Source organism: Hyperolius riggenbachi, chromosome 12 (assembly GCF_040937935.1).
Source record: "Hyperolius riggenbachi isolate aHypRig1 chromosome 12, aHypRig1.pri, whole genome shotgun sequence".
Classification (NCBI taxonomy): Eukaryota; Metazoa; Chordata; class Amphibia; order Anura; family Hyperoliidae; genus Hyperolius; species Hyperolius riggenbachi.
Genome location: NC_090657.1, coordinates 120,118,355 through 120,131,403, shown reverse-complemented (window position 1 = coordinate 120,131,403; position 13,049 = coordinate 120,118,355). Strand labels below are relative to the sequence as shown.

Below are 13,049 nucleotides of genomic sequence, written 5' to 3'. Positions count from 1 at the left end.
CCACGCTTGGGGGGGTCGTCTGCGCTACCCAGCCTCCACCTCCGGGGTGTCGCTGTGGTCCCTAGGCAGTGAGAGAGCCTGGGGCCCCGCAGCCCCCCCCCCCCCGGTTGTATGGGGGCAATGGGAAGCCTCCCCGAGGCGCTCCTGGATAGTGCTATATAGCATGAACTAATTCCCGCAGGGCAACCGCTTCGCGGTATTGGTTATTGACCCTGCAAAGTTTGGCATGCGAAAGCAGATGCATTTCTGCGTGAGCATGTCTCATGGTAAGCCATTTTAGCCAGATTTGCACAGCTAGACTTGAAAGGGTTAAGCTTGGTGTAGAGCACGCATACATTTTCTTGTGATTGAGCATATTTGCATTCTGTCCTTTGGAGGCAGGTGGTGGATGGTTTGCTCTATGAGTGGGCTGTCTGTGCCTGCCCTCCCCCCCCCCCCTTCTGGAGTGATGTGTGTGAGCCAGCCCTGAGCCCCACAGCTCGAGGTGACCCATGCGTCACTCCTTTCCCATGCAGTGCCCCGAGTCGATGCGCAGCAGCAGAACGCAATGGACGTTCAGGTAAGTGCCTGTTTTTAAATTTTTGGGAGATGGGTGCGGATGGCCCCCCCCGGCGCCGGCCACGCTTGGGGGGGTCGTCTGCGCTACCCAGCCTCCACCTCCGGGGTGTCGCTGTGGTCCATAAGCAGTGAGAGAGCCTGGGGCCCCGCAGCCCCCCCGGTTGTATGGGGGCAATGGGAAGCCTCCCCGAGGCGCTCCTGGATAGTGCTGTATAGCATGAACTAATTCCCGCAGGGCAACCGCTTCGCGGTATTGGTTTTTGACCCTGCAAAGTTTGGCATGCGAAAGCAGATGCATTTCTGCGTGAGCATGTCTTATGGTAAGCCATTTTAGCCAGATTTGCACAGCTAGACTTGAAAGGGTTAAGCTTGGTGTAGAGCACGCATACATTTTCTTGTGATTGAGCATATTTGCATTCTGTCCTTTGGAGGCAGGTGGTGGGTGGTTTGCTCTATGAGTGGGCTGTCTGTGCCTGCCCTCCCCCCCCTTCTGGAGTGATGTGTGTGAGCCAGCCCTGAGCCCCACAGCTCGGGGTGACCCATGCGTCACTCCTTTCCAATGCATTGCCCCGAGTCGATGCGCAGCAGCAGAACGCAATGGACGTTCAGGTAAGTGCCTGTTTTTAAATTTTTGGGAGATGGGTGCGGATGCCCCCCCCCGCCGGCGCCGGCCACGCTTGGGGGGGTCGTCTGCGCTACCCAGGCTCCACCTCCGGGGTGTCGCTGTGGTCCCTAGGCAGTGAGAGAGCCTGGGGCCCCGCAGCCCCCCCGGTTGTATGGGGGCAATGGGAAGCCTCCCCGAGGCGCTCCTGGATAGTGCTGTATAGCATGAACTAATTCCCGCAGGGCAACCGCTTCGCGGTATTGGTTTTTGTCCCTGCAAAGTTTGGCATGCGAAAGCAGATGCATTTCTGCGTGAGCATGTCTCATGGTAAGCCATTTTAGCCAGATTTGCACAGCTAGACTTGAAAGGGTTAAGCTTGGTGTAGAGCACGCATACATTTTCTTGTGATTGAGCATATTTGCATTCTGTCCTTTGGAGGCAGGTGGTGGATGGTTTGCTCTATGAGTGGGCTGTCTGTGCCTGCCCCCCCCCCCCTTCTGGAGTGATGTGTGTGAGCCAGCCCTGAGCCCCACAGCTCGGGGTGACCCATGCGTCACTCCTTTCCCATGCAGTGCCCCGAGTCGATGCGCAGCAGCAGAACGCAATGGACGTTCAGGTAAGTGCCTGTTTTTAAATTTTTGGGAGATGGGTGCGGATGCCCCCCCGGCGCCGGCCACGCTTGGGGGGGTCGTCTGCGCTACCCAGCCTCCACCTCCGGGGTGTCGGTGTGGTCCCTAGGCAGTGAGAGAGCCTGGGGCCCCGCAGCCCCCCCGGTTGTATGGGGGCAATGGGAAGCCTCCCCGAGGCGCTCCTGAAAAGTGCTGTATAGCATGAACTAATTCCCGCAGGGCAACCGCTTCGCGGTATTGGTTTTTGACCCTGCAAAGTTTGGCATGCGAAAGCAGATGCATTTCTGCGTGAGCATGTCTCATGGTAAGCCATTTTAGCCAGATTTGCACAGCTAGACTTGAAAGGAATAAGCATGGTGTAGAGCACGCATACATTTTCTTGTGACTGAGCATGTTTGCATTCTGTCCTTTGGAGGCAGGTGGTGGATGGTTTGCTCTATGAGTGGGCTGTCTGTGCCTGCCCCCACCCCTTCTGGAGTGATGTGTGTGAGCCAGCCCTGAGCGCCACAGCTCGGGGTGACCCATGCGTCACTCCTTTCCCATGCAGTGCCCCGAGTCGATGCGCAGCAGCAGAACGCAATGGACATTCAGGTAAGTGCCTGTTTTTAAATTTTTGGGAGATGGGTGCGGATGGCCCCCCCGGCGCCGGCCACGCTTGGGGGGGTCGTCTGCGCTACCCAGCCTCCACCTCCGGGGTGTCGCTGTGGTCCCTAGGCAGTGAGAGAGCCTGGGGCACCCGCAGCCCCCCTGGTTGTATGGGGGCAATGGGAAGCCTCCCCGAGGCGCTCCTGGATAGTGCTGTATAGCATGAACTAATTCCCGCAGGGCAACCGCTTCGCGGTATTGGTTTTTGACCCTGCAAAGTTTGGCATGCGAAAGCAGATGCATTTCTGCGTGAGCATGTCTCATGGTAAGCCATTTTAGCCAGATTTGCACAGCTAGACTTGAAAGGGTTAAGCTTGGTGTAGAGCACGCATACATTTTCTTGTGATTGAGCATATTTGCATTCTGTCCTTTGGAGGCAGGTGGTGGATGGTTTGCTCTATGAGTGGGCTGTCTGTGCCTGCCCTCCCCCCCCCCCCTTCTGGAGTGATGTGTGTGAGCCAGCCCTGAGCCCCACAGCTCGGGGTGACCCATGCGTCACTCCTTTCCCATGCAGTGCCCCGAGTCGATGCGCAGCAGCAGAACGCAATGGACGTTCAGGTAAGTGCCTGTTTTTAAATTTTTGGGAGATGGGTGCGGATGGCCCCCCCGGCGCCGGCCCCGCTTGGGGGGGTCGTCTGCGCTACCCAGCCTCCACCTCTGGGGTGTCGCTGTGGTCCCTAGGCAGTGAGAGAGCCTGGGGCACCCGCAGCCCCCCCGGTTGTATGGGGGCAATGGGAAGCCTCCCCGAGGCGCTCCTGGATAGTGCTGTATAGCATGAACTAATTCCCGCAGGGCAACCGCTTCGCGGTATTGGTTTTTGACCCTGCAAAGTTTGGCATGCGAAAGCAGATGCATTTCTGCGTGAGCATGTCTCATGGTAAGCCATTTTAGCCAGATTTGCACAGCTAGACTTGAAAGGGTTAAGCTTGGTGTAGAGCACGCATACATTTTCTTGTGATTGAGCATATTTGCATTCTGTCCTTTGGAGGTAGGTGGTGGATGGTTTGCTCTATGAGTGGGCTGTCTGTGCCTGCCCTCCCCCCCCCCCCTTCTGGAGTGATGTGTGTGAGCCAGCCCTGAGCCCCACAGCTCGGGGTGACCCATGCGCCACTCCTTTCCCATGCAGTGCCCCGAGTCGATGCGCAGCAGCAGAACGCAATGGACGTTCAGGTAAGTGCCTGTTTTTAAATTTTTGGGAGATGGGTGCGGATGGCCCCCCCCGGCGCCGGCCACGCTTGGGGGGGTCGTCTGCGCTACCCAGCCTCCACCTCCGGGGTGTCGCTGTGGTCCCTAGGCAGTGAGAGAGCCTGGGGCCCCGCAACCCCCCCGGTTGTATGGGGGCAATGGGAAGCCTCCCCGAGGCGCTCCTGGATAGTGCTGTATAGCATGAACTAATTCCCGCAGGGCAACCGCTTCGCGGTATTGGTTTTTGACCCTGCAAAGTTTGGCATGCGAAAGCAGATGCATTTCTGCATGAGCATCAGTGGTGCTCAAATACCCCTTTTTAAAATTCGAGTTTGGTCGAATTCGAATAGTAAATTATTCGAGGTCAGTCGAATATTCGAGTCGAATAATTTTTACTATTCGATTCGACCTCGGACTTCGAGCTCACTATTCGAGTCGGTATTCGAGCTCATTATTCGAGCTGACTATTCGAATTGGCCTTAAATAGCTTCCAACACTTGTTTTGAGGGTGAATGATGCAAGAAACATCTTTTTTTCCAAGTAACAACAGCAAGTGATTATGTGGGGATGTTCCTTTAAAAAAAAAAAGGTGGAAAGAGAAGTTGTGTCCAGAATTTTGTTCAGTACTGTATATACTTCTTCTTCTTCTTCTTTATCTTCTATATCTTCTTCTTCTTCTTCTATATCTTCTTCTATATCTTCTTCTTCTTCTTCTTCTTCTTCTTCATCTTCTTCATCTTCTTCTTCATCTTCATCTTCTTCATCTTCTTCTTCATCTTCTTCATCTTCTTCTTCTTCATCTTCTTCTTCTTCATCTTCTTCTTCATCTTCTTCATCTTCTTTTTCTTCATCTTCTTCTTCTTATTCTTCATCTTCTTCTTCTTCTTCATCTTCTTCTTCATCATCTTCTTCATCTTCTTCTTCTTCATCTTCTTCATCTTCTCCATCTTCTTCTTCTTCATCTTCTTCATCTTCTTCTTCTTCATCTTCTTCATCTTCATCTTCTTCATCTTCTTCATCTTCTTCTTCTTCTTCTTCTTCTTCATCTTCTTCTTCTTCATCTTCTTCATCTTCTCCATCTTCTTCTTCTTCATCTTCTTCTTCTTGATCTTCTTGATCTTCTTCATCTTCATCTTCTTCATCTTCTTCATCTTCTTCTTCTTCTTCTTCTTCTTCTTCTTCATCTTCTTCTTCATCTTCTTCATCTTCTTCTTCATCTTCATCTTCTTCATCTTCTTCTTCATCTTCTTCATCTTCTTCTTCTTCATCTTCTTCTTCTTCATCTTCTTCATCTTCTTCATCTTCTTTTTCTTCATCTTCTTCTTCTTATTCTTCATCTTCTTCTTCTTCTTCATCTTCTTCTTCATCATCTTCTTCATCTTCTTCTTCTTCATCTTCTTCATCTTCTCCATCTTCTTCTTCTTCATCTTCTTCATCTTCTTCTTCTTCATCTTCTTCATCTTCATCTTCTTCATCTTCTTCATCTTCTTCTTCTTCTTCTTCTTCTTCATCTTCTTCTTCTTCATCTTCTTCATCTTCTCCATCTTCTTCTTCTTCATCTTCTTCTTCTTGATCTTCTTGATCTTCTTCATCTTCATCTTCTTCATCTTCTTCATCTTCTTCTTCTTCTTCTTCTTCTTCTTCTTCATCTTCTTCATCTTCATCTTCATCTTCATCTTCTTCATCTTCATCTTCATCTTCTTCTCCTTCTCCTTCTCCTTCATCTTCTTCTTCTTCTTCTTCTCCTTCTTCTTCTTCTCCTTCTTTTTCTATATCGTCTTCTTCTTCTTCACTTATTTCTCTTTTCAATTTTTTTTTTAAAGAAATGCAGCTATTTTTGAGCGTAACAAATAGCTGGTGGCGCACGCATGTTGGAAGCGCCATTGTATGTGCTCCCTGGCAGTGGAAACACACAGACAGCAGGAGGTAAATTCAGCAGCAGGAGGAGGAGGATGAGTGTGTGGCAGCAGGCAGTCAATGAGGCAGGCAGCGTGACATAATAGCCCTGGTACCTAGCTGTGATACCAGGGCTGTAAATAAACACAGCAGGCAGGAGGTCCCAGACAGCGGTCGTGCAGCCCACATCGTGTCCAATACACAACTGGGACAACACAGTTTTCAACCCGGGCACCTCTGAAAAATTAAACCTTTTTTTTTTTATGGTTTTTTGGTTTTGTTTGTAAAACAAATTACACAGATATATAGCTATTTTTTGACGTAATAGCTGGTGGCAGAGTGGCAGCAGAATGTAATTCTGTGTACCCTGGCAGTGGGAAACACAGACCGACAGCAGCAGCAGCAGGAGGAATGGAGGAGTAATGTGAGCAGCTATTGTTTGACGTAATAGCTGGTGGCAGAGTGGCAGCAGAATGTAATTCTGTGTACCCTGGCAGTGGGAAACACAGACAGACAGCAGCAGCAGCAGGAGGAATGGAGGAGTAGTGTGAGTGTGGCAGCAGGCAGGCAGCGTGACATAATAGCCCTGGTACCTAGCGGTGATACCAGGGCGTAAATAAACACAACAGGAGGTCCCAGACAGCGGTCGTGCAGCCCACATTGTGTCCAATACACAACTGGGACAACACAGTTTTCAACCCGGGCACCTCAGAAAAATTAAACCTTTTTTTTTTTTTAATGGTTTTGTAGTTTTGGTTTTACAGATATAGCTATTTTTTGACGTAATAGCTGGTGGCAGAGTGGCAGCAGAAGGTAAATCTGTGTACCCTGACAGTGGGAAACACAGACAGACAGCAGAAGGGCAGTACACAGCAGCCCACTGTAGGTGTAAAATGTGTGGCTGTAGGCGACGTAATAGTCAAAGTGAACCAGGCTGGCTTAGTGAGCAGGAGCCAGGAGGTGGTAAAGGGTGGTAAGGCACATTAACGATGGTTCTTCAGTTCATGTCCCCCTCTCGCCGACAACAGGGGCCAGGAACTCGCCTTCCACCCACGCCTGGTTCATCTTGAGAAACGTCAGTCTGTCCACAGACTTGTGAGACAGACGGGAGCGTTTCTCGGTGACCACGCCACCAGCTGCACTGAAGCAGCGCTCGGACAGCACGCTGGAAGGGGGACAGGACAGCACTTCCAGGGCGTACTGCGCCAGCTCGCTCCAGATCTCCAGGCGCTTGACCCAATACTCCATGGGATCAACAGGGGCATCGCTGTCAAGCCTGCTGTAGGACCCCATGTAGTCAGCCACCATGCGGGTCAGGCGCTGGCTGTGACCGGAGGAGGATGCTGCTGCATGCACCTCCTCTCTAGTCACTGCTGCCGGAGCCTCTACAGTCCTGTAGAGCTTGTGGCTGAGAGACAGCAGGTCTGTGGGGCGCTTGCTGCTGGATGCAGGCACCTGCTGCTGCCTCTGTGCTGGCTGGACAGTGGGGGTGGAAGGCTGGGGGAAGGCTTCCTCCAAGCGCTCAACAAGGGCCTGCTGCAAGCTCCTTATTTGTTGCGCTGGGTCTCCTCCTGCAGGCGGCATGAACTGGCTCAACTTCCCCTTGAGGCGCGGGTCCAACATCATGCTGATCCAGATGTCCTCCCTCTGCTTCATCTGGATCACCCTGGGGTCCTTGCGCAGGCACGTCAGCATGTGCGCTGCCATTGGGAAGAGGCGGGCCACGTCTGCTGGCACATCGACGGCACTGCTGTCCTCCTCATCCTCCTCCTCTGCCGCCTCATCCTCTCTCCACCCCCGCACCAACTCAGCTGCGCTGTGCTGATCCCCCTCATCAGCAGCAAGGTCAGGGACCTCCACCAAGTCCTCCTCCTCCTCCCCCTCAGAGGTGGACTGTGCAGCTGCTTGCCGCTCCTGCTGGTCCAAGGCTGCCGCTCCCTGTTCCAGCAAAGCATCGAGGGCCCTGTTCAGCAGACAAACCAGGGGCACCCACTCGCAGACCATAGCATGGTCCCTGCTTACCATGTTAGTGGCCTGCAGAAAGGGAGCCAGCACTAAGCACACCTGCTGCATGTGCCTCCAGTCATCATCGGGGACGATGGACGGGATGTTGCTGGTCTTGTCCCTTCTCTGAGCAGCGGAAACAGTGGCCAGGGCAAGGTACTGGTTGACAGCGTGCTTCTGTTCAACCAGACGCTCCAACATCGCCAGGGTGGAGTTCCAGCGAGTCGGAACGTCAAGGATCAGCCGATGGCGTGGCAGCTCCAGCTCCTTTTGCACGTCTTCCAGGCTCACACAGGCTGCAGCCGAGCGCCGGAAGTGACGCACAACGTTCCTTGCCGTTTCCAGCAGTTCGCCCATCCCCTGGTAGGTGCGCAAGAACTTCTGCACCACCAGGTTCAGCACGTGGGCAAGACAGGGGATGTGGGTCAGGTTTCCCCTGTCTATTGCGGCAACCAGATTGGCCCCATTGTCGGCCACCACCTCTCCGACTCTGAGGCCTCTGGGGGTCAGCCAAATCCTCTCCTGCTCCTGGAGTTTGGCCAACACATGGGTTGCCGTCAGCTTGGTCTTCCCAAGGCTGACCAAGTGCAGCAGCGCTTGGCAGTGGCGGGCCTTCACGCTGCTGCTGAGGCGGGGGGTTTGGCCAGGTGTGCCGGAGGATGGCAGAGGATCGGAGGAACCTGCTGCAGTTCCCCCGACCCTGCGGGGTGGCACCACCCACTGTGTTGCTGCTGCCGCTGTGCCCGCTGCTGCTCTCCCATCCTCACCCCCTTCCACCAAGCTGACCCAGTGGACAGTGAAGGACAGGTAGCGGCCTGTCCCAAAGCGGCTGCTCCAGGAGTCCATGGTGACGTGGACCCTTTCACCAACCGCGTGCTCCAGCCCTCGCTCCACATTGGCCATCACAAAGCGGTGCAGTGCAGGAATGGCCTTGCGGGCGAAGAAGTGTCTGCTGGGGAGCTGCCAGTCTGGGGCTGCGCAAGCAAGCAGCGCACGAATGTCGCTCCCCTCCTGCACGAGCGTGTACGGCAGGAGTTGGGAGCACATGGCCCGTGCCAGCAAGCCGTTCAGCTGCTGCACGCGACGGCTGCTGGGAGGCAGAGCCCTAACCACCCCCTGGAAGGACTCGCTCAAAAGGCTCTGGCGTGGCCTTTTGCTGGCACGGGAATCAGCAGACACAGCAGAGGAGGCCACTGAGGACTGGCTGCCAGAACAGGCCTCAGTGTCGGCGGCAGGAGTTGCAGAGGGGGGAGGAGCAGTGCGTTTCCGCACTCCTGCTGGTGCTGCTGGAGGAGCAGGAGGGCGGGTGGCTGCTGTTGCTGCTGCTGCTGCTGAAGGCTGTGCAGTGATGGGTGTGGTGCCACTGCCAGCACCAGATGCCTTCAGCCTCTGGAACTCCTCATGCTGGTGGAAATGTTTCGCAGCAAGGTGGTTGATGAGCGAGCTGGTGCTGAACTTTAAGGGGTCTGCACCTCTGCTCAACTTCCGCTGACAGTGGTTGCAAGTGGCGTACTTGCTGTACACTGTGGGCATGGTGAAAAAGCGCCAGATTGGTGACAAAAACAACCCCCTACGGCATGGAACCGCTGCTGCCTGTCTCCCTGTGGTGGTTGGGGGGGGGGGGCTTGGGTGCGGCTGGTGGTGGTACTGGCAGATGCTGCTGCTGCTGCTGCTGCTGAGCCTGAGACACCAGCAGGCTGGGGGACCTGCCTACTGCTGCCAATGCTTGCAATGATGCGCCTCCTTGCAAGGCCCACAAGCGCATCCTCCTCCTCCTCCTCAGAGCTGCTGATGACGACATCCCCTGGAGCTGGTGGCACCCAGTCTCTGTCTGTCACCGTGTCATCATCATCCTCCCCCTCCTTAAACATGTCCTGCTGAGATGATAACCCCCCAAACTTCTCTCCTGATGCATGGATGGGCTGCTTGACTGTCGCCACAGTCTTGCTGTCCAATCCCTCATCCCCCAAAGTGCCCATCAGCATCTCCTCCTCCAAATCGCCAACAACAGCAGACAATTGACTCATCATGCCTGGGGTCAAAAGAGTGCTGAGTGACAGGTCGGCGACTGACGGTGAACTGGCCTCCTCCCCAGGCCCTGCTGGGCGGCTGCTGCGAACAGGGGTGGTGGTGGTGGTGGTGAGGGTGGAGGCCTCGGATGCAGAGCTGATGGCGGGCTGCTCATCCTCCGTCATCAGTTGCACCACAGTGTCTGCATCCTTTTCCTCAATGGGACGTTTCCGACCCGGCTGGAGGAAAATCGGAGCAGGTGCTACACGCTGCTGCTGCTGTGTCTCTGCAGCGTGAGTTGCAGATGCTCCTGCTGGGCGGCGCCCAAGGCGTCCACGGCCAGTGGCTATAGGAGGAATGTTAGCCACTGACGCTGCTGCGGAACTGTGCATGGTGGCGCGGCCGCGCCCGCGGCTTGCCACAATGCTGCTCCCTCTCCTCCTGATTCCCTTGCTGCCCTTCCCCTTGCCCAGACCGCGCTGGCTGCCACTTCCAGACATCTTCGATGTTTTGGGCGTGAACACAAAAGTTTTTTAAAAGGGCGGGTGAAAAGTGGGGTACTTTAATGGAGTGGGTTGGTGGGCGAGGTGACTGAGTGAGTGTCTAGTACAGTAAGTAAGTAGTAACAGAGTCAGTAAGTACAACTAGAAGTTACAATAATCAGTAGTAATAATCACAAGGAAATAGAGTGTGTGTACACAGACAGTGAGTGAGTGCACGCACACGCAGGAGCTAGCCTATGAACAGTGACTGAGTGTCCCTACTAGTACAGTAAGTAGTAACAGTAAGTACAACCAGAAATTACAATATTCAATCAGTAATCAGAAGGAAATAGAGTGTGTGTACAGTACACAGACAGTGAGTGCACGCACACGCAGGAGCTAGTAGCCTATGAACAGTGACAGTGAGTGTCCTAGTACAGTTACAGTATATAACTATTCAGAAGGAAATAGAGTGTGTGTACACTACAGTATACAGACAGTGAGTGCACGCACACGCAGGAGCTAGTAGCCTATGAACAGTAACAGTGAGTGTCCTAGTACAGTTACAGTATATAACTATTCAGAAGGAAATAGAGTGTGTGTACACTACAGTACACAGACAGTGAGTGCACGCACACGCAGGAGCTAGCCTATGAACAGTGACAGTCAGTGAGTGTCCTAGTACAGTTACAGTATATAACTATTCAGAAGGAAATAGAGTGTGTGTACAGTACACAGACAGTGAGTGCACGCACACGCAGGAGCTAGTAGCCTATGAACAGTGACAGTGAGTGTCCTAGTACAGTTACAGTATATAACTATTCAGAAGGAAATAGAGTGTGTGTACACTACAGTACACAGACAGTGAGTGCACGCACACGCAGGAGCTAGTAGCCTATGAACAGTGTCAGTGAGTGAGTGTCCTAGTACAGTTACAGTATATAACTATTCAGAAGGAAATAGAGTGTGTGTACACTACAGTACACAGACAGTGAGTGCTCGCACACGCAGGAGCTAGCCTATGAACAGTGACAGTCAGTGAGTGTCCTAGTACAGTTACAGTATATAACTATTCAGAAGGAAATAGAGTGTGTGTACAGTACACAGACAGTGAGTGCACGCACACGCAGGAGCTAGTAGCCTATGAACAGTGACAGTGAGTGTCCTAGTACAGTTACAGTATATAACTATTCAGAAGGAAATAGAGTGTGTGTACACTACAGTACACAGACAGTGAGTGCACGCACACGCAGGAGCTAGTAGCCTATGAACAGTGTCAGTGAGTGAGTGTCCTAGTACAGTTACAGTATATAACTATTCAGAAGGAAATAGAGTGTGTGGGTACACTACAGTACACAGACAGTGAGTGCACGCACACGCAGGAGCTAGCCTATGAACAGTGACAGTCAGTGAGTGTCCTAGTACAGTTACAGTATATAACTATTCAGAAGGAAATAGTGTGTGTACAGTACACAGACAGTGAGTGCACGCACACGCAGGAGCTAGTAGCCTATGAACAGTGACTGAGTGAGTGTCCTAGTACAGTTACAGTATATAACTACAATACAAAATACAATCAATCAGTACTAAAGGACAGCAGAAATACTGGTATAGATGAGAAATAAACAGAGGACAGGAGAGAACAGCTACCCACACAGGCAAGGCCCTGAGGCCTAAAGCTGTAAGCCTGCAGCAGCTGTCTGAGTCTCTCTCTATGTAACACAAAAGCTACTAACTAAAATACAATGTCTATCTAACTAACAACAATATAGGTGTATATAGGAGGTGTATGTGAGCAAAAACGCTAGGTAAATGACCACAATAAAGCTCTTGCTAAGCCAACGCACAAAGGAGCAAATCTCTCTCTGTGCAAAGTTGGGCAAGGACGGAGAAACAGAACATGATGCCCGCTATTTATAGGGTAGGGGCTGGCCAGGGTCCCCCTCAGTGATTGGCCGCCGTCAGAGGGCCTGGGAGCCCTCTGATTGGCTCTAAGGACATCAATCTGGGCTATGACGCTATTCGAGCTCGGTATTCGAGCTCGAATAGCGCTGTTAGCTCGAATAGCGCGAATAGTGAATGGGCTATTCGAGTTCACTCGAATAGCCCATTCGAATAGCTCCAGCTATTCGGAGCTCGAATACCGAGCTCGAATAGCTGAAAAAGAGCTCGAATATTCGAGCTACTCGAACATTCGAGCTCTGCTGAGCACCACTGGTGAGCATGTCTCATGGTAAGCCATTTTAGCCAGATTTGCACAGCTAGACTTGAAAGGGTTACGCTTGGTGTAGAGCACGCATACATTTTCTTGTGATTGAGCATATTTGCATTCTGTCCTTTGGAGGCAGGTGGTGGATGGTTTGCTCTATGAGTGGGCTGTCTGTGCCTGCCCTCCCCCCCCCCTTCTGGAGTGATGTGTGTGAGCCAGCCCTGAGCCCCACGGCGCCGGCCACGCTTGGGGGGGGGGTCGTCTGCGCTACCCAGCCTCCACCTCCGGGGTGTCACTGTGGTCCCTAGGCAGTGAGAGAGCCTGGGGCCCTGCAGCCCCCCCGGTTGTATGGGGGCAATGGGAAGCCTCCCCGAGGCGCTCCTGGATAGTGCTGTATAGCATGAACTAATTCCCGCAGGGCAACCGCTTCGCGGTATTGGTTTTTGACCCTTCAAAGTTTGGCATGCGAAAGCAGATGCATTTCTGCGTGAGCATGTCTCATGGTAAGCCATTTTAACCAGATTTGCACAGCTAGACTTGAAAGGGTTAAGCTTGGTGTAGAGCACGCATACATTTTCTTGTGATTGAGCATATTTGCATTCTGTCCTTTGGAGGCAGGTGGTGGATGGTTTGCTCTATGAGTGGGCTGTCTGTGCCTGCCCTCCCCCCCCCCCCTTCTGGAGTGATGTGTGTGAGCTAGCCCTGAGCCCCACAGCTCGGGGTGACCCATGCGTCACTCCTTTCCCATGCAGTGCCCCGAGTCGATGCGCAGCAGCAGAACGCAATGGACGTTCAGGTAAGTGCCTGTTTTTAAATTTTTGGGAGAT

The 13,049-nt window shown here is 52.8% G+C and overlaps 1 protein-coding gene and 1 pseudogene across 1 annotated transcript in view; both read right to left on the bottom strand.

The window, feature by feature from the left end:
- The window catches only part of GRIN2C (glutamate ionotropic receptor NMDA type subunit 2C), a 1,474,164-nt gene that overhangs the window by 483,348 nt on the left and 977,767 nt on the right, over positions 1-13,049 (bottom strand). The gene's annotated exons all lie outside the window — the stretch shown is intronic.
- LOC137541485 (uncharacterized) lies at positions 4,336-5,376 on the bottom strand (annotated as a pseudogene).